We start from the raw sequence: 27,505 nt of genomic DNA, 5'->3' as shown, positions 1-27,505 counted from the left end.
GTCACTTTATTAACCATTTGCATTATATGCACATGTGTATTGTACATATACTTTGATATTGTATATTTTTCATTGTTATTTAATTGTATTTTTTTATCATTTTATAGGAAAATTAATTTATAGAGGAGTTACATATTGAATCTCATTATACCATACAATGACAATAAAGGAATTCAATTTCAATAAAAGATAGCATTTATTTACAGATGATTATGACTAGCTTCTGTGATGATTTACATTTCCAAGAGCTAGGATGTATACCTGACATCATTTTTATGATTAGATTATGATTTAAAATATGTATATTACATTTTACAGATTAATTGTTAACTTTATTTAAATAATGTATACTGTTAATAATTAAACATGTTGGGGACACAGTGGCGCAGTGGTAGCAATCATTTGATACTCCGTTCTAGGATTGTTCCTGCCTTACGTGCTGTGCTTGCTGGGACTGGTGCAACTCTGTAGAGATCGAATAAATAAAATGTTTAATGAAGACTTTTCAATAGGATGGTGGTCTGTAGGATGACATTGGAGATCGAGAAGAGGAAGACAGTGAGGGCATAACCAAGGATCAAATGGTGGAATTTGAAAAAGGAAGACTGCAAGGTTGAGTTTAGGGAGGAGGAGAGACAGGCACTGGGTGGCAGTGAAGAGTTACCAGACAGCTGGGAAACTACAGCAGATGTAGTAAGGGTGACAGCAAGAAGGGTGCTTGGCGTGACTTCTGGAAAGAGGAAGGAGGAAAAGGAAACTTGGTCGTGGAATGAGGAAATACAGGAGAGTGTACAGAGTAAGAGGATGGCAAAGAAGAAGTGGGATAGTCGGAGAGATGCAGAAAGTAGACAAGAGTACAAGGAGATAAGGCGCAAGGTGAAGAGAGAGGTGGTGAAGGCTAAAGAAAAGGCGTATGATGAGTTGTATGAGAGGTTGGACACTAAGTAGGGAGAAAAGGACCTGTACCGATTGGCTAGACAGAGGGACGGAGCTGGGAAAGATATGCAGCAGGTTAGGGTGATAAAGGATAAAGATGGAAACGTACTCGCAAGCGAGGAGAGTGTGTTGAGCAGATGGAAGGAATACTTTGAGAGGCTGATAAATTACAAGAACGAGAGAGAGAAGAGGTTGGATGATGTGGAGATAGTGAATCAGGAAGTGCAACAGATTAGCAAGGAGGAAGTAAGGACAGCTATGAAGAGGATGAAAAATGGAAAGGCCGATGGCCCAGATGACATACCTGTGGAAGCATGGAAGTGTTTAGGAGAGGATGGCATTGGAGTTTTTAACCAGATTGTTTAATGGAATCTTGGAAAGTGAGAGGATGCCTGAGGAGTGGAGAAAAAATGTACTGGTATAGATATTTAAGAATAAGGGGGATGTGCAAGACTGCAGTAAATAAAGGGGAATAAAATTGATGAGCCACAGCATGGAGTTATGGGAAAGAGTAGTGGAAGCTAGGCTAAGAAGTGAGTTGATGATTAGTGAGCAGCAGTGTGGTTTCATGCCAAGAAAGATCACCACAGATGCAATGTTTGCTCTGAGGATGTTGATGGAGAAGTTTAGAGAAGGCCAGAAGGAGATGCATTGCGTCTTTGTGGACCTGGAGAAAGCATATGACAGGGTGCCCCGAGACGAGCTGTGGTATTGTATGAGGAAGTCGAGAGTGGCAGAAAAGTACGTAAGAGTTGTACCGGATATGTACGAGGGAATTACGACAGTGGTAACGTCTGCGGTAGGAGTGACGGATGCATTCAAGTTGGAGGAGGGACATCAGGGATCGGCTCTGAGCCCTTTCTTATTTACAAAGGAGATGGACAGGTTGACAGACGAGGTTAGACAGGAGTCCCCGTGGAATATAATGTTTGCTGATGACACTGTGATCTGTAGTGATAGTAGGGATCAGGTTGAGGAGACCCTGGAGAGGTGGAGATATGGTCTAGAGAGGAGAGGAATGAAGGTCAGTAGGAACAAGACAGAATACATGTGTGTGAATGAGAGGGAGGTCAGTGGAATGGTGAGGATGCAAGGAGTAGAGTTGGCAAAGGTGGATGAGTTTAAATACTTCGGATCAACAGTACAGAGTAATGGGGATTGTGGAAGAGAGGTGAAAAAGAGAGTGCAAGCATGGTAGAATGGGTGGAGAAGAGTGTCAGGAGTGATTTGTGACAGACGGGTATCAGCAAGAGTGAAAGGAAAGGTCTAGAGGACGATAGTGAGACCAGCTGTATTACATGGGTTAGAGATGGTGGCACTGACCAGAAAGCAGGAGACAGAGCTGGAGGTGGCATAGTTAAAGATGCTAAGATTTGCATTGGGTGTGACGAGGATGAATAAGATAAGAAATGAGGACATTAGAGGGTCAGCTCAAGTTGGACAGTTTGGAGACAAAGTCAGAGAGGCGAGATTGCGTTGGTTTGGACATGTGCAGAGGAGAGATGCTGGGTATATTGGGAGAAGGATGCTAGGGATAGAATTGCCAGGGAAGAGGAAAAGAGGAAGGCCTAAGTGAAGGTTTAGGAATGTGGTGAGAGAGGACATGAAGTTGATGGGTGTAAGAGAACAAGATGCAGAGGACAGAAAAATATGGAAGAAGATGATCCGCTGTGGCAACCCCCGATGGCAGCAGCCAAAAGAAGAATTAGAAGAATGAAGATTTTTCAGTGTTACTTATAAGTTTTGAAGCATCGGCATTCTAACCTTACAGCTGGTTTTATATTTATTACAGATGCTTATTTTGTTGTGATTGGTTATGTGGAGAAAGAAAATGGAAGGACAAGGGGTTGGTACAATTAACAGAGACAACACTGCTGGAATATTTTTTTTCATTCAGGGTTGTGCACGTCCCAAGAGGCATCTTGCTGGAGATAGGAACAATCTCTGGATGGAGCGCCAGCTCTTCATTACTGCTGTGCCACTGTGCCCCCACATATTTAATACATATATAATGCATTTCATCATGACAATGATATTGAGTATTCATCTTTGTATTCTAAAATGTTCAGATAGGTGTAATATCATGAATGTAATGTATTCTGTGTGGCGATCACTTGCTGTGTGCTGGGACAGTGAACACTTAGAATGCAAAGCATTTAACGTGCTACTTTAGTTATGATGGAGTTTGAGGAACTTTGGAAATTAAACTTTGATTTTAAAGTTAAGTTTAAGACTTTCTACTTTAATGACAAAATAAACTGGGATATTATAGTTGATATTTTAACTTTAATCTCAACATAAACCTTTTTTTTTTCTTCTCTGTGGCTCTAATACCCTTCCATACGATACTTAGACACTAATCTTTTCAGGTCAGCTTTGACATATGACCACTTCTTTTTTTTATTTCAGGCACTGTGTGACTTTGTGAACTTGAACTTTTTAGTACCACTCTTGCTGTTTTTACCCCAGCTTAAACCACCGAATAATAAGTTTTTCCTTACCCTCAATTCACTGAGTATGACCTCCACATCACATTTGGTGAAAGTATTCTTTTTTTACACATACTTTTACTATTATCTTTAAACAAAACACTGAATAGAACCGGCTAGTTATATTAGTTAGTATATTCAGATATGTAAAATTCTGGGAGGAGTTGGGATGGAGCTGTAGGTGCATGTATGTGCATTAAAATTCACATTGATTGGGATTTATAAAGGGGAAGTGCATGGAACTTTACTTATGCAAAGTTTTATTCATCTGAATTTTCTTGTGCATACTCACATATCTGTTTTTGTCTGCACGCCATATTTTAGTGTGAATTCTATGCAAGGCATTTACGTGAGGCCCCAGTCGAGCTGCCACAGTTATGCAGATGACATGCAGCATTACCTTTCTGTACCACCTGTTTACCTTGATGCTCTGGTCCTTTTGATTCAATTTCTTACTTATAGTTCTAAATGGATGTAATTTCCTCAATCTTAGTAGTTGGTAAAAGTGGAAACAATGAGAGTATTGGAAATAAACTTGAAACATTAGCATTAAAAGTCAAAGTGGAAGTAAAGAATTTTGGTGTAATCATGGACTTTGACCTAAATTTTAAATTGCACATTAACCAGATTAATAGGACTGCATTTTGATCATATTGACTGTAAGATACCGAGAAATAAAATTTGATTAGTTTACTGCAATGAGCTCCTAACTGGTGTACCGTACCTATGAAAAACATTAATAAGCTGCAGTTAGTTCAGAATGCAGTAGGAAGAATCGGAACCAGAAAAAGAAAATCTGAGCACACCTCACCAGTTAAAGCTTCATTACTTTGGTTACCTGTGTCCTTTAAAATTGACTTGAAGCCTTAAATAAATTTGTTCCTTCATTTTTTTGGAGTGTCTGTCCCTCAACATTCCAAGTCATAACCTTCGATCTTCGAATGGTGGTCTGCTTATTATTCCAAGAACCAAGCATAAATAATTGGTGTGGTGGCTTTTTCCTGTTCTGCCCCAAAAATCTGTAATACTTTTCCAATTGAGATGCAACAAGGTAACACTGTTGGTCATTTAAAAAAAAAATCTCCTACAAACTCACTTTTTTAGTTCCTCTAAATAGGCACAGAATGATCATATTCTTCAAAAGGATTTGTAATCTTCAAAAAATTGACTTTTGTTTTTACCAGCTGATGAAAGCACTGTGTGATGTTTGAATGAAAGTGGATACCCCAACTTCCCACAAGATCCACTGTACTGAATCCTCTAAGAAGAAGCCTGAAAAAAAAATGATAGGAACTACTTAAGTTTGGTAGAATACCCATTTGGGGCTGGGCGGTCTTTGGCCTTAGCACCCTTGCAGATTTTTTTTTTTTCTTCAGCTTAAACAGAAATTTTTCTTCTGAACTCTCAGTCATCTGTCCTTATCATCAGACTCATCTTTAGACACTTAAAAAACAATTCAATATATACTCTACTTCTCTATTGATTATACTGTATATCTCTACAGTATCCAATGTGGGTATTATTTTCCTGTATGTTATTTACTCACTAGCCATACTGGTAATATGAAATATTTTTATATGTATTCTATCTCTTGCCCTACATTTACCTTCAGTGCCTGCCTTCTCCTTCTGCATATCTGAACATCTTTAGATTGGCGCTCCCTCTGTCAACGCATCCCTGTTAAGCCTGCTTCTCTGACTCTGTCATTTCAAGGCAGTTTGCTTGCCTCCTGTCAGCTTTTATATTTTCACTCTTTGATGGAAACTCTCAGCGTGCCTGTCACTACCCAATTTGTGCTATGTGATAGTGACACGTGCCTCCTATGCCTTTACTTCTTCTTGAACGCCTCACACTTGCACTTCCTGTTTCGATCTTGTCACCAAAGTCAAACAGACCAATCCAATTGCTCACAGGAACTGGACACACACACAGACCTTGACATTTTATTATATAGTAGATTATTATTCTTATATAATTGTAATTTGCATTTGTTTGTAACTATTTCTTTACAAATTTATTTTGTCTGTTTTTGTTGTTAATTGTGAAGATTCAAAAATATTTGACTTTCATACTGATAGCTTTATTTCTGAGCAGGCTCTATATTTAGGATTCCTTGTTCTGATTCCGAATTTCCCTTTTTGGCTTACCTTTGGCTTCTAGTAACATCATTCTTATTTCTGCTTCTCCGGAATTCTCACCCTTTTAACCACAAATTCTCATTTCTTAATCATCATCTTGGTGCCCATAAAAATTTTCACCAATCTGCATGTAAAAATAATAGAGCGTTTATATTTTTCAAGAAACTATCAAAAATAAATACTGACAGTAGATGGTGTCACATACTGTATGTGGAACACCCTCTGGGCTCCTCATAGGTATGTCAAGAGGGGACACTGTCACTAATCAGTTCCTCTCTTATTTCTCCCACAGCATCGAGAACACACACTCAGAGAGGGCACCTGAACCCTGGTCTCCCAACTATAAGTCATGAGTATACAAAAAGAGACGTCATTCTGTGAACATAGCATGACACAGGACAGAGCTCCTGCATGACTGACCTGATGTAAAGAAAGAAAAAGATTCGAAGATTGATTTTGACTGCCTATTATTTTCATTTATTTCACTGCATTCATGCCATTGGTGTGCTTGCATTTTTGTTATTTTCTGTTTAGGTTTAGATTCATCAAAAATTTTGATCTCAGGTTTCAACGCATGTCGACATTTTAGGGTCCCCTGGTAGTGAAAACGTCGATATTTTGATGATGGGTTTGTGTCTGTGTGTCACAGTTTCTTGAGGACAGTCTAGAGCTGACAGAAAAATACCAAACTTAAGCCTGTTATGAGATAATGATGTGCTGATTAGTTTTTCAGCCAAATCGTGCAAGAGAAAGAGGCAATCTATAGGAAACCTCAAACGCCATAATTCTACAATTAATTAGGAATTCTTTTCATCAATTGCTATCACAATGACCTATTTTAGGTTAGCATCAGAGCTGTGCATAATTACTGAAATGTTGTCGGATAACTTGGATTCCTACGGCACAAAGCCTACTGACACTCACGTGCAAATTTTTTCCATTTAAATAGTCAGTTTAAATGCATTTTTATTTAAACAAACAGTACTATTTTTTATTTAAACAGTGCAAATCACTTCTCTGCTTCAAGTAGTCAATAGAATATGCAGAAGTGTAAGGTAAACAGAACATTTTTTATTTAAACATAACAAATAAAAGGCTTCAATATGATTATTTAAAATATATTTGGTATTTTTCATATTTTTTTTTTTTCACAATCCTGATATTTATTTATATGCTATGAGAAATTGTGTTTTTAAATGATAAGTTCTGCTTTTTTAAGTTGCTTCTACACAGTCATTATATTTATTAATTTGCCACATGAAACTTTGTTTTAACGTGAAACATAATTTTGAAAAAAAAAGCCTTCTCTTGCATTTTATAATGGAGCTAATGGGACCTTCGGTACCATTGAGAACAAAAGCCTATAAATTTACCAAATAAGACCACTTTGAAGGGTTTGATCTAAGAAATTATGACTTCCATGTTTCTGAGGCATGCTTCTGACATCAAAAGTAAACTGGAAAAATAGATTTTGCCACAGATTCTTGGTAAAAAAAAGACATAAATCATTTGCAACTAGTGCAGAATGCAGCTGCTAGAATTCTAACTAGGAAAAGAAAATCCGAACACATTTCTCCAGTTTTAATGTCACTACACTGGCTACCTGTGTCTTTCAGAACTGACTTTAAAATACTGCTTATGGTTTATAAAGCCTTAAATAATCTCGCTCCATCTCGTATATCGAATGTCTGACACCTTACATCCCAAATCGTAACCTCAGATCCTCAAATGAGCGTTTCCTTAGAATTCCAAGAACAAAACTTAAAAGAAGTGGTGAGGCGGCCTTCTGCTGTTATGCACCTAAAATCTGGAATAGCCTGCCAATAGGAATTCGCCAGGCTGATACAGTAGAGCACTTTAAAACACTGCTGAAAACACATTACTTTAACATGGCCTTTCTATAACTTCACTTTAACTTAATCCTGATACTCTGCATGTTCAATTCATCATAATAACTATTCATGGTGGCTCTAAAATCCGTACTGACCCCTACTCTCTCTTCTGTTTCTTTTTCTGGTTTCTTTGTGGTGGTGGCCTGCGCCACCTCCACCTACTCAAAGCATCATGATGCTCCAACATTGATGGACTGAAAGCCAGAAGTCTACGTGACCATCATCATCAAGTCTTTCCATGAGAACCCTAAATCCAAAGAGGACTGTTTCATTTATGTTAAGTAGAATGCCCAGAGGGGACTGGCCGGTCTCATGGTCTGGAACCCCTACAGATTTCATTTTTTTTTCTCCAGCCGTCTGGAGTTTTTTTTTTTGTTTTTTCTGTCCACCCTGGCCATCGGACCTTACACTTATTTTATTTTCTAACTGTGTCTTTTATTCTTCTATTCTTCATTATGTAAAGCACTTTGAGCTACATTTTTTTGTATGAAAATGTGCTATATAAATAAATGTTGTTGTTGTAATATTTTCTCAATGTAATGATGCGTTTCTTGTTTGCTTCTCTGCTTGCAGCAGCTGTCTCGGTTGGAGTTACGGTGTTCTGACGATTTGTCCTACTTTGTCGAAGTATCCTACCGTAGTTTATTGTAAGTCGTAACATTAAACTTATAACGTTATACCATGTCATCATTTAACATGTTGTATTTAGAAGTCGTCTATCAAATTTATGGAAATGTTAACATTTCTCAATTTATTCTATATGCATCATTTAATGCCTGAAAGAGACACAGCCTGATGCAAAGATTTTACAAGACGGTCATTACTCGTGCATGGATACAATGGTCTGTACAAGATTAAAAGTCACACGTGCAAAATATACAACTTATAAAATGTTGACAGTAAATACCTATGCAGTAAACTGTAATAAATGCATTAATGTAGTAAGGCTAAGTTGCGTAATTTTGGTCTGCGCATGCGTAGTATCAGTGAGTAGATCATTTCGATGGGTAGGATGTTTTGTTAGAACACCGGCAATCCCCCATACTCCTCTATAGCGTGATGCATACCAAGAAGGGCACATATACTGTAGGTTTTTCTGTACTTTGTACACATAACAATAAATCTGAACTGAACTGATAACACTGCGTTGTATTTTTAATAAAGGCCATTGATATCTGCTTTGGTTTTTGAGTGAAAACTCACTGACAATCACTGATACCAAGTAATGTGTAAATATTTCGGGACTGTCCACTGCTGTCTAGCATAACAGTCACATTATGATTTAAACATTGCATTAATAATTTAAACGCATATAATGTTATTTTTAAGTATGTGTGTGTGTGTGTGTATGTGGGTGACTCTCCATGTCCGCTTAAACAAATCATCATATCCCAGCTGAGAGAAAGGTGGTCATGAAGAGAGACAGGTAATGAGGTGAACAACATAGCTGATCTCTGTTAAAATAACAGAGTTTTACTAATATATAATATTAATATAATATATAATAATATATGCATATTTATTTTCAAAAATGATATGCTTGAGAAGTTTTTTGGCTTAGAAATGAACATATTCAGTAAGTTTATAAGGCTTTTTTTCCCCTTTACACACAAATCACAGTAGATCCCATTTTAAATAACACAATTTTCCAGTGAACTTATATATACAATGATTGTGAAAATTTTTAAAGCAATATCCATCTTAAATGTCACTCCATTTAATAATTCTTACGTAAATGTACTAATTAGGCAGTGCCTATCCTCCCCCAGGGACAATTGTCCTAAAAACACTAACTAAAAGCTATAACCATCCATTCATTACTTGGAAGAACATTACATAAACAAAATTGATTTTCTTAGCTTTGGATTCGTCCATCCAGTAGTGTAAGTGATTCCTATGCATGATTTAGTGTTGTATAATCAATTTGAAAATCTAAAAGAAATCATTTTTGAAAATGGTTTTCTAAGCATATCAAACAATAAGTTAGAGTCTACTTGACCATGTTATAACTGAAATTATTTTCACTGATTAAAATTACCCAGATATCAAAACATTCAAAATGAGTCATTTTGCATTTCATCCCTTCATTTCTTTATTTTTTTCATAAACGGTTTAAATAAAATGGTGTTCTCCTCCTGTGAGACACATTAATTGCATTAGTGTCAATGATATTAATATCATTAAGAAGAAAGAACGCATAGGTGAGCTCTGTAATAGTAAAGGAACTGGTAGGCCAAGGAAGACCTCCACTGCTGATGACAAAAGAATTCTCACTGTAATAAAGAAAAAGCCCCAAAAGCCTGTCAGACAGGTCAGATAGTGTTCAGGAGGCAGATATGGATGGGTCAGAGACGACTATCCACAAAAGACTTCATGAACAGAAACACAGAGGCCACACTGCAAGATCCAAACTGCTAGTCTGCCACAAAAACAGGACGGACTGACTACAGTTTGCAAAAAAGTACTTAAAAGAAAAAACATCTTGCAGACAGATCAGACGACGATGATGATAATAATAATAATTCTTTACATTCATATAGTGTTTTTCTCACTACTCAAAGCTCTTCAATGAGTGGGGAGCCACTTCAATATCCACTAATATGCAGGATCCATCTGGATGATGTGATGGCAGCCATTTTTGCGCAAGTCCACTCACCACACATGAGCTATTAGGTGGTGAAGTGGTGAGAGAGTGAGCCAATTAGAGACAGTAAATGGTTAGTATGGGGGCCTGAATGAGTAGGCCATGGACAGCAACTTAGCATACCACCTCATATGTTAAACATGGTGGGGGCGGGGGGTGGGTCGGGCTTGGGCATGTATGGCTACCACAGGTACTGGCACATTTATCTTCATTAATGATGGAACTGCTGATGGCAGAGGCACAATGAATTCTGAGGTTTACAGAACTGAACTTTAGTGATGCCAGTACCTTGAAGCCCAAGTGGACAAAATAACAGGTTTCACTGGCGCTAATGAAAGTACAAAGGTTTCTCTAATAACCAATTAACTTCTAAAAATGGCTAACTATGGATAAACTAAGTGAGTTTACCATAATGACACTGAAGGAATTGCTGCTGAAAATGTAGCCATACGATATGTAAATATTAAATTAAAAATCAGTCATTTTAAGCAGTAATAATAATAATAATAAGTTTTATTTATGTAGCACCTTTCATACACTCAAGGACACTTTACAATTCAATAAACACATTAACATGACAATAGAAATTACACACAAGAAAATGAATAATACTCATTGAAGAGATGTATTTTTAACAGGAGTTTGAAATGGATAATAGATTTTTCCTCGCAATGTTTGAGAGGCTGAGAAATTCCCAATTTTAGTGGCTATCACAGCTCTGCCACCCATAGTTACTAACCTGTATTCAGGTACAGTTAGTAAATTAGCATCCGATGATCTTAATGAACAAGGTGGAGTGTAAGGAAGCAGCAACTCAGACAGATAATGAGGGGGTAAACCATGAAGGGTTTTAAAGGTGAGAAGAATAATTTTATATTTGATTCTTGAAAAGACTGGTAACCAATGCAAATCATAAAGGACAGGAGTGATGTGAGCAGATTTTTTAGTGTGTGTAAGTAAATGAGCAGCAGAATTCTGAACATATTGTAATCTATTGTGTCAGGGATGCCAGGGGCAATGACCCAGCCGGGATGCCTTGAGGGACCAGAAGAGGGTCGATGCCCACCCTGGATCACGTGGGGGCCGCCATCCTGGTTGCTTTGGGGGCCACGGGTAGAGGGCATGGAAGCCCAACCCTGTAGGGACCCATGGTCACCGCCAGGGGGCGCCCCAATGCCTTGCAGACCCTGGACCTCAGCACTTCCGCCACACCAGGAAGTGCTTGGGGGGAAGAGGAGCAGGGACACCCAGAGAGCTTCCGGGAGAACAACCGGCACTTCCGCCACACTGGGGTGTGTCCAGGGAGGAGTACCGGGAAACACCTGGAGCACATCCGGGGTGAAATAAAAGGGGCCGTCTCCCTTCATTCGAGGCTGGAGTCGGGTGAAGCAGGACAAAGCAGGAGAGAGAGTGGAAGCGGCCCGAAGAGGAAGGCATTGTGTGGCCAGGACTGTGTGGGGGTTCGTGTGTGCACTTTTGAAACTTGTAGAGAATATTGTAAATAAACGTGTGGTGGTGTTCAACAACATGTCTGCCTGTCTGTGCCCAGGCCGTGTCCACAATTGGTATATTTAGTCGGGAGGCCATAAAACAATGCACTGCAATAGTCCAGATGGGTAGTGATGAAAACAGGAATGAGTGTTTCAGTATCCTTCACACTGAGGAAAGAATGCAGGTGAGCAATGTTGCGAAGATGAGGAAAAGATGTCTGTACTATTGAGTTAACGTGTGGTTGAAAAGTAAGGAGCTGATCAAAGATGATAGCCATTACAGACTGATGCTGAGGGTTCAACCAGGATCCCATCAATGTCAATTGTTAGCCCACAAAGGGTAGAGAGGACAGATTTGGTACCAACTAATAAGATTTCTGTTTAATCAGGATTAAGTCGTAAAAAATGATCTGTCATCCAATGATTGATTTCCCAAATGCAATCAGTCAGTGCAACAGGTGAAGATGTTCCACATTCATCAACACTTATATAAAGTTGTGTGTCATCGGCATAGCAGTGGAAGCTTAGACCATACCGACGAATAATCTCACCTAATGGGAGCATATAGATGTTAAAGAGAACTGGACCTAGAACTGACCCTTGAGGAATAACTTGTGTGAGTGAAGTAGTGGCAGATTTGTGTTGCCTAAAGATGACATAATACTAGCGATCACTGAGGTATGATGTGAACCAATAAAGAGCAGCACCAGAGATACCACTAGCCTTTAGTAACACTAGTAATGCATTGGCTATACTTTTAAAGTGAGTTAATTGTATCTTGCTAATAAAAGATGTCAATTTCTACCAAAAACATGAAACTTGAGTAATCCGAAACTTTTTAATGATAGTATGTGTGTGTTGCTGTATATATACTGTATGTATGTGTAAAAATATATATGTGAATATATATTTATGTATATATATATATATTTATATACACTAGGGAGTTTGCCCCCTGCTCTCTTCGCTCGCCAACATCCCCGGCCTGCGCTATGCAGCAGCCACTTTGCATCTCTGCCGCTCATGTTGTGAAGAGGGGGACTGAACGCACCCCAAGGAGATGGGGTGGTAAATAAATGGTAATATAATGGGAAACAAATACAGTTTTTTTTTACCTCCTCTTTGCTCTATCAGCTGCTGGCTTGCTGCTGATGCCGTGTCGTGTGATATCAATCTCGCATGGTGCTTCGAACATTTAAAAGCCTGTACAGCAGCTGTCCTACTCTTTGTCTTTTATTTCCGGCCCCGGGTGTGGTTAAATGTTTTCGCACAAAGTCTTGTCTCGCGGGACGTGAGTTCTTGATATTTTTTAGTTTACAATGTAAAAACAGAATAAGAATCTGAAAATCTAACAACATCACATTAAAGTTCGATAAATTCTGAATAAGGTCTGAATATGATACCAAACATATATGTGTAGGTTTTAAAATAAGCCCACAACAAAAAACGTGACATAAAAAGTCACATAAAATCGTTTATATATATATAGAGTATATATATATATATATATATATATATATATATATATATATATATATGTACTGTATATATGTACACACACACACAGATTCAATAGCTTATTTCACAATAATTTTAATCTTCTCCTGTCTACAAGTTATGCTGACAAGAATTTTTCTCAGCATTTCCTTGCGATAATACATTTTCAGGGTGTGAATGATGACCAAACCCAGTGGCTGAAGCACTGCTGTGCAATTGGATGGGAGGAATTCAAGGCGAACATTGTCTAAATGTGGAAGCATGTTGTGGGCAGCACAGTTATCAATCAGAAGCCGAATCATCCTTTTCTTCTTCTTCATATTGTGAGGGTTCTGAACTCTTTTGGGATCCTCATCCCCCTACCCAATGGAAACGTCACGCTGAAGTACATCCCAAAGCGCGATTGCCGCATCTGTGGAAGACTGTTTGTCTGTTGCCGGATTCAGTGAAGCACCACAGAAGCGAATCCTAAAAGATCGTGGTTGCGCTATAAATCCCTGTCTTACACATTAAAACACAAGGCTGAGTCTCAGTTCTTTATTCAGCTTGAAACAGGAACAGCAGGGTTATTTATTGTAGTGGGATCTGCCACTCTGCTATAAACAAACACAGCAGTCAGGCAGGGTCGTGGCCAGGTTAGTGGCCAAGTTATACTGTGCCCTGCATTTACAATATTCCTTGCATCACCCATCGAGATCTTTTCTGTTTGCTTCACTGCCGAGCCGCATCATAGCTGTGAGCCTGCTGTTGCCCTGGCAATAGATAAAAAGTCTTCCACAGACGTGGTGATCACAATTCGGGAAGCTCTTTGGCATGTTGTCCACTTGGGGGAGGCCTCAAAAGAGTTTAGAAACCTCATATTTTTTTGAATGAGTGCCGCATTAATAGGAATGTTTCTTGAATAAGCATCACTGAACCACATAAAAATGGCTTTTTCGGCGTCTTCAAAGCAGTTTGCATACAATTGCAACCCGAGATTTTTCTTCTTTTCTTGCTCGGTCATTCAAGAAAGTTGACAGTGTCGATGGCAATGTCTTTTTTCTTTTTGCCGCAATTGAGAGCTGCAAAAATGTAACTTTTTTTTTTCTCATATGAACTGTTAGCATTTTTTCATGTGTGCCGTTTCTATAGAAGGGTGACAATGAGTTTAATTCCAATGGATGTTTTTCAAATGTTGACGAGCAAGAAGTAAAAGGTATCACTGAAAACCACCGAAAACAAAAACAGCAAAAAAACAGTACGAGAATAGTCCAAAGAAAGAATTTTTTTTTTACAATGTTTCTTGTTTCTGTTTGGGGATCATTTTGCACAACTGAGCTGCGACCACAGAACTACCTGCTCTGCGGATGATTCATTCATGCATTTCAAGGTCTTTTGGGCACTTCATTGTAATGAAAGTATCTGCTGAATGTACTTCGTAATAACGAGATTTCTAAAGACTCGTGTCATATGGGGAAACTGCCGGGACCATAAATATACTTTGTTGTAATGATAATTTCATTTTAAAGATATTCGTTGTAATAGAATTTTACATGTACAGGTAGTCCCAAGGTTACGGACATCCAACCAACGATTTACAAACAGGGTCACAGCTGCGATGCATGCACCTCAGTAACTGGCAGTCCGTCATCTTCGGCCTGGGGATGCTGCAAGCGGTGGCTGGAGGGGGGTGATTTCGCTGCTCACGCAATGTAGTGTCCCTTGTGCGGCTGGTAATGTTGCAAGCGGTGACCCTGTTGTGGCTGAACGGAGGCCAATGAGGGTGAATGGGGCGGCGGGGGGTAGCATTATAGTGTGCATCAGATGGCTGCCTATTGAATGGCGGCAATTCACTACTCGCCTTTGGCCACACATCGTTCTTTCGATGCTGCAGGCAACATACTGTAGTGGAGGTGACTGTGAGGTGGGCTGGTGATGAACCACCTCTCGATGCCCCCATTCATTCTCAATAGCAAGCCTGCTTGTACTGTTACGTACATAGCAGGAAGTTGTCTCTTGTCAGTACATCAGACGTGTTGACGACGGGTGCCTTCCTGGTGTGATAGCGTGTACTGTATAGTGCTGTGCAGAAGTGCTCATTTTAACCTTTTGTCTTCACCCTTCAAGAATGTCTCTGAAACACAAATCTGATGCAAGTGCTGGTGATACAGTAAAGAAGAGAAAAACCATCACCACTGAAAATAAACTAGAAATAAAAAAGTCATAGGGAGGTGAAACTCCATCATTCATTGGCATAGCACTTGGTTACAGTCAGTCAACAATAGCATTTATTAAATTTATGTACCTGTTCCAGCTTACATACAAATTCAACTTAAGTACAAACCTACAGTCCCTATCTCGTACGTAACCCGGGGACTGCCTGTATTTAAAATAATTTTTAAAAAGAGCAGATTTCGATTAGCATAGCAGTAGTCTGTTCTTATGTTTAATGTATTTGGGTAAGGACTGCCCCAGTTCATTTTACCTAGAATTGGTATGCAAAGGAAAAAAAAATCTTTAGATGCCAACAATGGAAGGAGGTTTGAGCATATTTAAGTGCCATCAATGTTTTTTGGCACAATTAAGGTGCTTTTCCTTTTTTAGAAATCCTAGAGTCCTAGAAATTACCTTATATTCCATACCATTTCAGAAATGCACCAGTACATTATAGCTCTGTTTATATGGTTTAGGTAATCAATTTTCTGCTAAAGCCATTAAACATTTTTAACATGCTGCAAATAAGAATCAAAATTCAGTAGTAAGCTATCATATACAATTAGATGAGTAAGGATGTATATACTTGATCACTTAAGCACCATCACATCAGGCTTTGACAAGTAGCAAGCAGCCTTATAAAGCCCAACGTGAATACTGTCTTCATCCTCTTCCAATGGTCTTCTTTCACCTCCCAATAGTAAGTAGCAAGGTCAAGTGTAGAAAACAAATGGGTTTACATTAATGAAGTCAGCAAAGACCAAGTCCATGAGATGAGATACACATTCATGGGTCACAACATTCTTTTTAACAAGTCCACTTCGAATCTCCAACTATTTCTCTTGCTTAAGAAAATCGCAGGGGCTGCGCAAGTATCTGATCTTTACTGAATCAACACCTTTATAAGTATGTCACAGTGCTCCTAGCTTCTTAGGTAAGGTGAGGAAGGTCAGAATATTGGCTGCATCCCCACAAAATAAACAAATCAAACGTTTTTCATAACACATCCTGACAAGGTAAACTTGGGGATTTAATGTCTGGATTAGTAAACTCTTTAATCTATAATCTCATCACAACAAATGTATCTTCTTCCTCCAACTGTGTTTCCTGGGGAACAGCCTCTACCACTATCAAATGAGATAGTAAATCTAGTTATCTTAAGCACTTTAACCTCATCCACTTAATCCCACTTCTAAGCACAATTTTCAGTGATCTCATAAACATCAATCTGGGCAGTTCCCTGCAATTTTCCATCCATAATAGCAGTTGCCTGCTGTTACTGTGCCTGAATTTGAACCCATATACTTAGGACTATTAGGCAGGGAGTGATTGTAACTGAAGATACTGCAAGATTTTTATCCAACATAGTTCTTAATTTATTCATCCCAAAAGGCTATCTTCTGTACCATTACAGTCATATTCCGTAATTACAATTCCTGGTGGTTTAAAGTAGTTTGGCTTTGATTACGTAAGCAGTACTGACAATTATGTTGACTTTCTTGGCATTGTAAAAAATGGAGTAACTAAGCACATTTCACCATCTTTTTAAATTGAGTCTCTTTAGGAAGAGCTCCAGTTGCATTATCCGCTGCGCTAAGGGTGGCAGCAGGAATGTGGGAAGGCAACATTCAGCTGTCCCTTCATAAACAATCATTTTTCTATCCAGACCATTGAAACCTGTACCTCTTTTAATGAGTTCTTTTATTTGTTTTTCCACTTCTTAAGTTCTGAGACACATGCTGTACTTTGGGGCCTGTAGATGCCGTAATATTAATCCTCTTTCTGCTGCCTCAAAGATATTTTTTCCCTTTAATGGCTGTTCTTTTTGTATTTGCACAAAAGGAAAGTTTGGTCATCAATCACACAAATTTCTAGGAGTCAAAAATCCCACTTGGTTTTATTTTTAAGGGTTTGGTTAGATGTGTTAATTCTTTGAATATGTAATGTTTTAAATAAGTTGATGTCTATATAGTCTTTCTGTGACAGTTGCATTATTATGTAACAGAGTTGATTCTTTTCATTGTATGCCTTGTTATTCCTTTGTACTAGACGAATACCTCTTCACAACTAATACAATAGTACAAAATGTCCAGACTTGGCATACTCCTTCCTCACTGGGTTTCCCTGTTGAAGTGTTGTTCCTTTCTGTTACGTGGATAGATGTCCCCAGTTTCTTGTCTCCCATATAGCACAAAGCAAAAGTGCTGAGCTTTCAGTTTCCAGTGTCATCGATTAGTTATGCTTACAGACCAAACATGATAAAGAGGGAGGCCTCATTGTCAACTGATACTGGGACAAAAGCCAGGGATTGATCAGCTGGGATGCCTAGATGGGAGTATCTGAAGTCGCAAGACCTGAAACACCCAAGGATTCCAGGTGACATCACTGATTGAGATGTATTCAGTAAGTTTATTTTAATTTTTCACCTTACCGCAGTGTAGCATCTTGGAGTGCAGCTGAAGTAGTACAGACAATCATTAATTTTTCATTTTAGCATTTTTCTTTTTGTGTGTCATTGCTTATTGATTGTGACTGGAAGAACTGCTCCACACTGGATTATCATATTTGTTTTGGCACATTCTGCAAAAAAAGAACATCAGCTTGTCTCTTGTCTGTTTTTCAAACTCACTACTGGTTTACGGTCAATAATGAACTACAAGACCATGCAGTGGTTTCAAAGGCATAGGGCATCATAGCTTGGGTGTTTGATACCTGGGTGGCAGTTTTCCCACTATAAAAGGAGATAAAGATGGAAACATATTCACAAGTGAGGAGAGTGTGTTGAGAAGATGGAAAGAGTACTTTGAGAGGCTGATGAATGCAGAGAATGAGAGAGAGAAGAAGTTGGATGATGTGGAAATAGTGAATATGGAAGTGCAATGGATTAGCAAGGAGGAAGTAAGGACAGCTATGAAGAGGATGAAAAATGGAAAGGCCGTTGGTCCAGATGACATACTTGTGGAAGCATGGAGGTGTTTTGGAGAGATGGCAGTGGAGTTTTTAACCAGATTGTTTAATGGAATTTTGGAAAGTGAGAGGATGTTTACTATGAGGATGTTGATGGAGAAGTACAGAGAAGGCCAGAAGGAGTTGCATTGCGTCTTTGTGGACCTGGAGAAAGTAAAGTAATACTGTGGTATTGTATGAGGAAGCCGGGAGTGGCAGAGAAGTACATAAGAGTAGTACAGGTTATATACAAGGGAAGTGTGACAGTGGTGAGGTCTGCAATAGGAGTGACGGATGAATTCAAGGTGGATGTGGGATTACATCAGGGATCGGCTCTGAGCCCTTTCTTATTTGCAATGGTGATGGACAGGTTGACAGACGAGATTAAACAGGAGTCCCCATGGACTATGATGTTTGCTGATGACATTGTGATCTATAGCGATAGTAGGGAGCAGGTCGAGGAGACCCTGCAGACGTGGAGATCTGCTCTAGAGAGGAGAGGAATGAAGGTCAGTAGAACAAGAATACATGTGTGTAAATGAGAGGAAGGTCAGTGGAATGGTGAGGATGCAAGAAGTAGAGTTGGCAATGGTGGATGAGTTTAAATACTTGGGATCAACAGTACAGAGTAATGGGGATTGTGGAAGAGAGGTGAAAAAGAGAGTGCAGGCAGGGTGGAATGGGTGGAGAAGAGTGTCAGGAGTAATTTGTGACAGATGGGTATCAGCAAGAGTGAAAGGGAAGGTCTACAGGATGGTAGTGAGACCAGCTATGTCATATGGGTTAGAGATGGTGGCACTGACCAGAAAGCAGGAGACGGAGCTGGAGATGACAGAGCTAAAGATGCTAAGATTTGTATTGAGTGTGACAAGGATGGATAGGATTAGAAATGAGTACATTAGAGGGTCAGCTCAAGTTGGACTGTTGGGAGACAAAGTCAGAGAGGTGAGATTGTGTTGGTTTGGACATGTGCAGAGGAGAGATGTTGGGTATATTGGGAGAAGGATGTTAAGGACAGAGCTGCCAGGTAAGAGGAAAAGAGGAAGGCCTAAGAGAAGGTTTATGGATGTGGTGAGGGAGGACATGCAGGTGATGGGTGTAACAGAACAAGATGCAGAGGACAGAAAGATATGGAAGATGATCCGCTGTGGCAACCCCTAACGGGAGCAGCTGAAAGTAGAAGAAGAAGAAAAGGACAATTTGAGATAAAACATCACATCTTCTAATCTTCATTAGAAAGTAGGACTTCCTCATTTTGACTTGTGTTTGCTTCCTCATTCTTCCAGTTGCTTCTCTTAGTTGTTGCTTTTTGGACACTTTAAGTGTGTTCCCTTTACAACTGTTTTGTTATTAAGCACTTAAGTGTACTCTGTGGGAAGGAGCTTGTTTAGGCAGACACTTAAACCTGTTCACATTAGATCAGGTGAGTGAAGCAAGCCATTGAAGGCTCCACTACAAAGCCTCTATTCTAGTTTAATTTTTAGGGAAATCAGTAAATCCTGTCAGATATTTTATTTATTGACTGTCCCTGTTGCTATTAAAGTCAAGCAGCCCAGTTTAGCCCCCTGACATATCATTTTTTATGTTTAGTACCAGCTATGTTATAATATTCAGATTCAGGCAGATTAGCCTATAGTCCCTTTAAACAGAGGAATGGTGGGTGAGCTGTATGTCTTTCTATAAATTTTGAGGTGCTGTGGGAAGTTGTCAGTCATCTCTACATTTGTTTAGTGGACCTTGAGAATGTTTATCCATTTATAACATGAGTATTGAGATGCAAGATTGTGGGTTCTTAAGGGCTATACTGTATTTATAGTGTATTTGCATTGTTGTTATTAAGGTAATTCTGTATACAATATGCATAGGGCAAATGTCAAGAGTATGTCTTTATTCAAAAACAGGATAGCAAAGTGTTGTCAAGGTTTAACCTCACCTCACTGTGATCCCCTACACGTCCTGAAATAGTCTGACATCAAGTGTGGCTGGGATGACTGAAGTTGTTTAAATAAATAAATACATAAATAGGTAGAAAAGTAAGTAAATAAATGAATAAATAAATACACCCACACTTTGGTCTGAACACACACTAGAATGAGTATAAAGCAAGAAAATTAAAAAGAACGAAAACTTGTGACTTGGCAGTCACAACCCCAGTGAGGCATTATACAGACATACTGCTGTTGGTATAAAGGAGCCCACGCAGTATTTCTTGACACACTTCTGCTGAATAAATTTGTGGCTGTAAGCATTCGGTGTTAGTGTGACAATCAACATTTACAAATCTGTGTTTGTGGTTAGTTATTTGTTCTTAGGAATCGGCCTGGAAAGAAGTAGAGGAAGTCATGAGACTGACCACCAGACAGGGGTAGTTGTTTTAGCGCTGGAGTCATGTGGCAATGAAATGAGAGGTGATTTCTCAGAAGACATTTCAGTCTACATATCTATTCATAGCAGTCATTAGCTGAGTTTAGTGAACTGATATGTCAGATTATGGGTACAGGTTGTTGAAATAAAGTGATTTCAAGGACTTTGCCTCCAGATTAGCGCAAGGAGCTTTAATGTTCTTAGAAAACGCAAGAGTAAAGCTGCTGTGGCCCTCTGTTGAGGTGTGTGAGGTATCCATTGAGTTAAAATATATCTCTTAAAGCATATCTTTCATGGGAAGATACCAGAAAACTATCTTTTATGATGTCTATCTATACATTTATTGCACCTTATTTTTTTTTTCAGACCTGATAAGTAGTGTTCCAAAGATAAATCATACAATTACAGGATTAGACAGTACAAAATTCTGTAAGCTGCAAATAAATAAGAAAAAAAAATATTATAATGTTATTAGCAGACCCCCGTGACCATGTTAGGATATAGCGGGTTGGACAATGACTGACTGACTCAAACAATAAATACAGATACTAATGCTACATAATTAAATTATTTTGTTTGTTTGTATAAATAACATTTTCTTTGTTTATCAAGGTTTTCTTATTGCCCCCAAATATTTATTCTTACATTTTCCACAGTTCTAATTCTTAAGGAAAAGTCTTATTACTTTTCATATCATCTGACGCCTTCTCCATCCACTCATCACTTCCACCTCCATCTTGGTGCACCTGTTTATCCAATCATCCCCTGCCTTTGCCCGTGTCTGCCTAAGCCACCTTAGTCTGTTTCTTCTTAGTGTAACACCTGTCACCTTCACTCCAAGTCTTTATCTTCACTTGGAATATGCTGTCACACACGTGTGCATGGGAAGCAGCTGAAGGGCTTAGACAATACTGTTTATACATCTGCCCAGGGGGGGGCGGGGTACGCTGACGCTCTTTCTGAGTTCTCTGCAGGTCTTACCCGGGAAATCCCACCAGGAGCCGCCATTTCCAGGAAGGACACACCACCTCCGGTTCCAGCCCCAAGAATGAGGTCACTTCCGGTTCCGGCCCCAAGGGTGATGTCACTTCCAGTTCGGGCCCAGAGGACGACATCATTTCCGCCCTCTGAGCTATAAAGCTCACTGCCTTTGCTTAGGCAGGCAGTTCTGTCTTGGACTCTGTTGTGTAAACAACTGTTTTGAAAATGCCTCAATTTCTATTGCAGCCGGGAAACCGCATTAAACGGGTGGCTGCCCCAAACCTTTCCACGCCTCTGGTCTCCAGTTATTACAGTGGCGTAGTCGGCAGGATGGTGTCCCGAAGAACCGGGACACGGACCTTCAAGGAACCAGGTGGGTGAGTACGGGGCGAGTTTGGGGCAGGGAGTGCGCGGAGGGTCAGGAAGGGCGGTGCAGGCTCTGCTCCACGAGCATAACCCGGGGCTACCAACCCATCTCGTGGAGAAGGTAGAGGGGACCCACAGGCGTGGGCTGGCTTCTGGGGAAAACACACGAGTGGCTCAGTATGCTCTTCTGGGTAGGAAAGCCGAGCAGCCCATCGGGACCAAGGTCCCTGTTAACGATGGGCTGTCCCCAGGCCGGCAGGTAAAGAATATAATAGACTGGGAGTTTAACCCAACAAAGGGCTGTCAGAGCAGGCTATGGCTCTCTGGCAACAGGTGGGTGAGTGGCTACGGCCATTTGATTTGACCCCTTGCAAATAGTGCAGCAAGTGGCCTGTTTTTGCTGCTACAGCGAATACCCCAGGAATTTGCCCAGCCGGCCTGGGAGAATTCCATTCTGGACGAGCTGCTACAGCTCTTGCAACCCAGAGGCGGCTGTGAAACCGGGAGGGCAGACCAGCCGCTCTGTGGACTACCGGGAGTTATGTCCTACAAAGCAGTCCCTTCCACGCAATCCAGAGCCTGTTCGAAGTCGCCGGGCCGTCTGGCTGCGACCTGTCGAGGAACAAGGCGGACCGTAGGGGACAATGGCGGGGTTGTTTGTGTGCCCTTAGCAATCCCTGGCGGATAAACATACGGGAGAGCTTATTATTAATGGACATATGGTAACAGCGCTGTTTGATTCCGGCAGTAGCGTGTCTGTCGTTGCTCGCCGTTTTGTTCTACCGCAACAATGGATTAAGAAAAGACCAGTCTAAAATGTATACGGAGATATCCGCTCGTACAATACCGCCCGGTGTTACGTATGTCTCGGAGGAACCCTTCGCGCTTACGTGCGGTACACCGGATCCTCCGTTTCCGTAATCCTCGGGGGACTGGTCTGACAGTAACGCGGTAGTTTAGAAAGCATTCCCGAAAAGCTTTTGGCCTCGTTATAGATGATAAAGACTCATCTCAAGCTGCTTCCACACCGTGTAATCAGCCGACAGGGAGTGGGGCGGTAGGCCAAGAGAGTGACGATACTCCCGGACCGTCGCGGGCTACTACGTCATCCACTAGCGCCCGGCAGCGAGGGAGGATTCTCCGCCCCTTGAGGTCAGACGGACCCGCTCTCTGAGTTGCACTTTCAGTTTAGAGCGACTCCGGCTTCTTTCAAGAGAACAGTGGAATGACGACTCTCTGAAGCACATAAAGAATGCAGTGGTTCTCGTTAGCGCCAACGCGCATTTGCCCATGCCACAGGGACCTCACTTTGTCATGGATAATGAATTATTGTATCGGGTTGCTGAACATGAGGGAAGGTCCGGAAGTTGTTGCTAGTCCAGCGGACCTACGGCGGCAGGTTTGCGAGTTAGCCCACTCTCACCTTCTTGGAGGCCATCTCGGCTCCGATAAAACATTAGAGCGCATTAAGCTCCGTTTTTTTTGGCCGGGGATTAATGAGGAGGTTAGCGCTTTTGCATTTCCTGCCGGAGTGTCAACTGCGGCAAATTCCTAGGAAGGACCGTGCTCCTCTGATTCCCCTTCCCCTTATTGGCGTTCCTTTGACAGGATTGGGGTGGATATAGTAGGACCCTGGAGCCCTCAGCCGAGGATATAAATATATACTCGTCCTCGTGGATTATGCAACCCGATTCCCTGAAGCCGTTCCATTGCTCGGCTACCACTAAAAATATTGCGGGAACTAGTAGGAGTCTTTTCACGGTGGGCATTCCTAGAAGTCCTGACGGACCAAGGAGCGCCTTTCACCTCGGAAGCGTTCAAGGAGACTGCCAAGTTACTGAAAATAAAGCATTTAAAACCTCGGTGTATCATCCTCAAACCGATGGGCTAGTGGAGAGATTCAATCAAACTCTCAAGCAAATGCTACGTAAGGTAGTCAGCAAGGATGGGAGGAATTGGGACCAACTCCTCCCCCTTGTCCTCTTTGCCTACGGAAGTCCCTAAAGCCTCTACGGGGTTCTCTCCCTTTGAATTACTATACGGAAGACAGCCCCGGGGCTTATTAGATATTTTAAAGAGGGCTGGGAAGGGGAGGCACAGCCCTCCACTAACATTTTGGAGTATATCGCCCAATTGCGCGATAGATTTGATGCAATAAGACCTATACTAAAAGTCATATCGAGGAGGCACAATCAGCACAGGCCGCCTGTATGACCGTGGCGACTCTCCGGAGTTCCAACGGGGATCGCGTCATGGTATTGGTTCCTACTTCACACTCTAAACTGCTCGCACATTGGCTAGGCCCCTCTGAAATTAAGGAGAGGAAGGGATTGGTCGACTATTTGGTGAAACAGCCCAATCGCCGACCAGCTGGCGAATATATCATGTAAACCTGCTGAAACCGTGGAAGGAGAGGGATCGATCCCTCCTCCGGACAGCCCTGCTCTCTTTGCGAAGTAAGTGCCCTTAATTTGTGAACAGCTATCTCCCAGACAGAGACAGGAGCTCGAAGCAGCTATCCGCTCGGTCCCAGAGGTGGGAAGTGAACAGCCAGGTCGGACCTCTCTGATTGCGCGACATATTGACTGACCGGGGTGATCGTCCGTGGCGACCCTACAGACTCCCGGAGGCAAAGAAAGTAGAAGTGGAACTGGAAATCAAGCGAATGCTGGCACTAGGAGTGATCGAGGAAAGTAGTAGTCCCTGGTCCAGCCCCATCGTCTTGATTGCTAAGCCTGACGGCAGTTGGAGGTTTTGCAATGACTTCCGTCGGCTCAACCAAGTTTCCGATTTGATGCTTATCCCATGCCTCGCGTGGGCGACCTCCTCGAGACTGGGACCAGCCAAATTCTTGACTACACTTGACATGACAAAGGGGTACTGGCAGGTTCCTTTAGCGAGTCCTGAAGGAAAAACGCGTTTAGCACTCCTAGCGGACACTGGCAGTATCGTGTCCTTCCATTGGGTTACAGGGGCCTGCGACTTTTCAGCGTCTGGTGGACAAAGTGCTCCGGCCCCATAACTTCGTTCTGTGCTGCCTATCTGGATGGCGTTGTCATCTATTCCAGCACCTGGAAGGAGCACATACAGCAGGTCACAGCAGTATTACGGACATTGGGAGAGGCGGGCTCGCATCAACCCCAAGAAATGTTACTTGGGTTGAGAGAAGCCAAATATTTGGGCTACCTAGTGGGCGGGGTACTGTGAGGCCACAGTGTTCCAAGTTGCAAGCCATAATGGCCTGGCCCGTCCCAAACCAAGCGGCAAGTCCAATCCTTTCGGTTTGGCGGGTACTACCGCCGGTTTGTGCCTCGTTTCTCGAGAAGCGGCGCCCTTGACCGACTTGACAAAGAAAAGAGCTCCTAATACGGTGGTATGGTCTGATAAAGCGGGGGCTGCATTCAGTGACTTAAAAAGGGCTCTGACTTCAGCACCTATCTTAATCTCCCCTAACTTCTCTCTCCCTTTTGTCCTCCAGGCGGACGCGGACACAGGCTTGGGAGCCGTGTTGAGCCAAAGCGTCGGCGGTGTTGAACACCCGTTATGTACCTGAGCGGAAACTGTTGGACGGGAGACCAGGTGCGCGGCGGTGGAGAAGGAGGCTCTGGCGATCAAATGGGCGGTGACGCAGCTGCGGTACTACCTCTTGGGTCGCGTGTTCACTCTGGTGACGGATCATGCGCCTTTAAAGTGGATGGCCCTTCACAGGGAGTCGAATCCGCGGGTCACGAGGTGGTTTCTTGACCTGCAGCAGTACAAATATACGCTCGTTCATCGACAGGGGTCCCTTCATGCCCAGCGCCGATGCCCTCTCCGGGCCCACGACCTCTCGGTGCAGGTCGCCCGACCCGGCGGGTCTGGGCTGAGGGGAGTCTTGTCACCTGCGTGTGCATGGGAAGCAGCTGAAGGGCTTAGACAATACTGTTTATACATCTGCCCAGGGGCGGGTGCGCTGGCGCTCTTTCTGAGTTCTCTGCAGGTCTTACCGGAAATCCCACCAGGAGCCGCCATTTCCAGGAAGGACACACCACCTCGGTTCCAGCCCCAAGAATGAGGTCACTTCCGGTTCCGGCCCCAAGGGTGATGTCACTTCCAGTTCGGGCCCAGAGGACGACATCATTTCCGCCCTCTGAGCTATAAAGCTCACTGCCTTTGCTTAGGCAGGCAGTTCTGTCTTGGACTCTGTTGTGTAAACAACTGTTTTGAAAATGCCTCAATTTCTATTGCAGCCGGGAAACCGCATTAAACGGGTGGCTGCCCCAAACCTTTCCACGCCTCTGGTCTCCAGTTATTACAATGCATTCACCTCACTCCTTTACACTTCACATACTCACCTGATCATTCTAATCTCTGTTCTATCTATTTTTGTTTCATGTTCTGCCTTCGTCAGCCAGTCAGTCACCATAGAGCATACAAATTTTCAAACAGCTCTCATAAATTTTATCCTTCAGTACCATAAAGACTCATTTTAGAAGTCAAAATGATGTACAGTTCCTGAAGTTGCTTCCATGCACCTCTCACCCTAGCTATAACCGCTCTGCCTGCTCCTCGTCTGCTTTCAACATGTCACCCAAGACGCAGAACATGCCTACTTTCTCCAAAACAACTCCATTGCTGATATCTAAATATAAACTTAATACATCTGCATTCCACCCCCTCATACACTTTCTTGCTTCTAGCTCTCTACACTTCACTATGACTTTTATGTATAAATTTCCAACAGACCAGGCACTGGATTGAGTTTGTGCCAACACCTTTACCACATACATATTTCACAGTCGTACCCACACCTCTACCACTCCTCTCACATCTTCAACCCCAATCGTTACCTTGTTTTTTGTTCATTTATGTTGAGGTCTTTTGCTTCCAAATCAGCTTTTCTATTTCAGCATCTTCTCTTTCAATTCTGTTCCACTTTCACCCTCAAAACAAGATCATAGACATACAAATTCCCCCATGACAATAATCCATGCATTTCTATGGTGACCTACATCACCACTTGGAAAGAATCGCTGATGCGGCCCCACCCTTCACCTCAGAACTTTCACAGCATTCTTCTGCCATCCTCATCAATGTTCATACTTCGTCATTTATTGAGGAAACATAATGAGTTATGAAAAACACTGAAGATATACTTTCACAAATGTGACAGTTATTGCTATGCAGTGCTGTACCTTGACAATAACGGATCCTCTTCTTTCTTTCAGACTGTAACAATTTTTCACTTAGCTTTAGAATCTAAAACTTGCTTATTTCAATAACTGACAGGATTCCATTGTGCCACTAGTATCAAAATGTACCTTAGTAACATAACAACAATATGTAGTCTTTAATAACAATTGGGTGAAGTATATCATACTAGTCCCTCAAAGATGCCACAGTCATTGTTACCTTGTAAAGAAATAAAGCTCTAAAATGAGGTATCGCAAGCCTGATACATTTCTATTTTCTGTGGTGCAGTGTTTATTGCTCACTTTCATCCCTCACTGTGGACTTTTGATTTATATTTATGCAATAAAATGTGTTCTGTTCTTATTAGTTTCATTATGTACAGCACTTTGCAATGATG

At 41.5% G+C, this 27,505-nt stretch overlaps 1 long non-coding RNA gene across 2 annotated transcripts in view; it reads right to left on the bottom strand.

Annotated features, from left to right (window-relative positions):
• The window catches only part of LOC120515110, a 70,624-nt gene that overhangs the window by 2,229 nt on the left and 40,890 nt on the right, over positions 1–27,505 (bottom strand). Inside the window, exon 3 of one of the 2 annotated variants that reach the window (XR_005630590.1) lies at positions 4,631–4,697. The exons of the other annotated variant lie outside the window; for it this stretch is intronic. This is a non-coding gene — a long non-coding RNA (uncharacterized LOC120515110). Of the gene's footprint in view, positions 1–4,630; positions 4,698–27,505 lie in introns of those variants that run through there. 2 annotated transcript variants of the gene reach the window in all.

Source organism: Polypterus senegalus, chromosome 14, assembly GCF_016835505.1.
Source record: "Polypterus senegalus isolate Bchr_013 chromosome 14, ASM1683550v1, whole genome shotgun sequence".
In the NCBI taxonomy this organism is placed as follows: domain Eukaryota; kingdom Metazoa; phylum Chordata; class Cladistia; order Polypteriformes; family Polypteridae; genus Polypterus; species Polypterus senegalus.
This window is presented reverse-complemented; position numbering and strand designations above follow the sequence as displayed.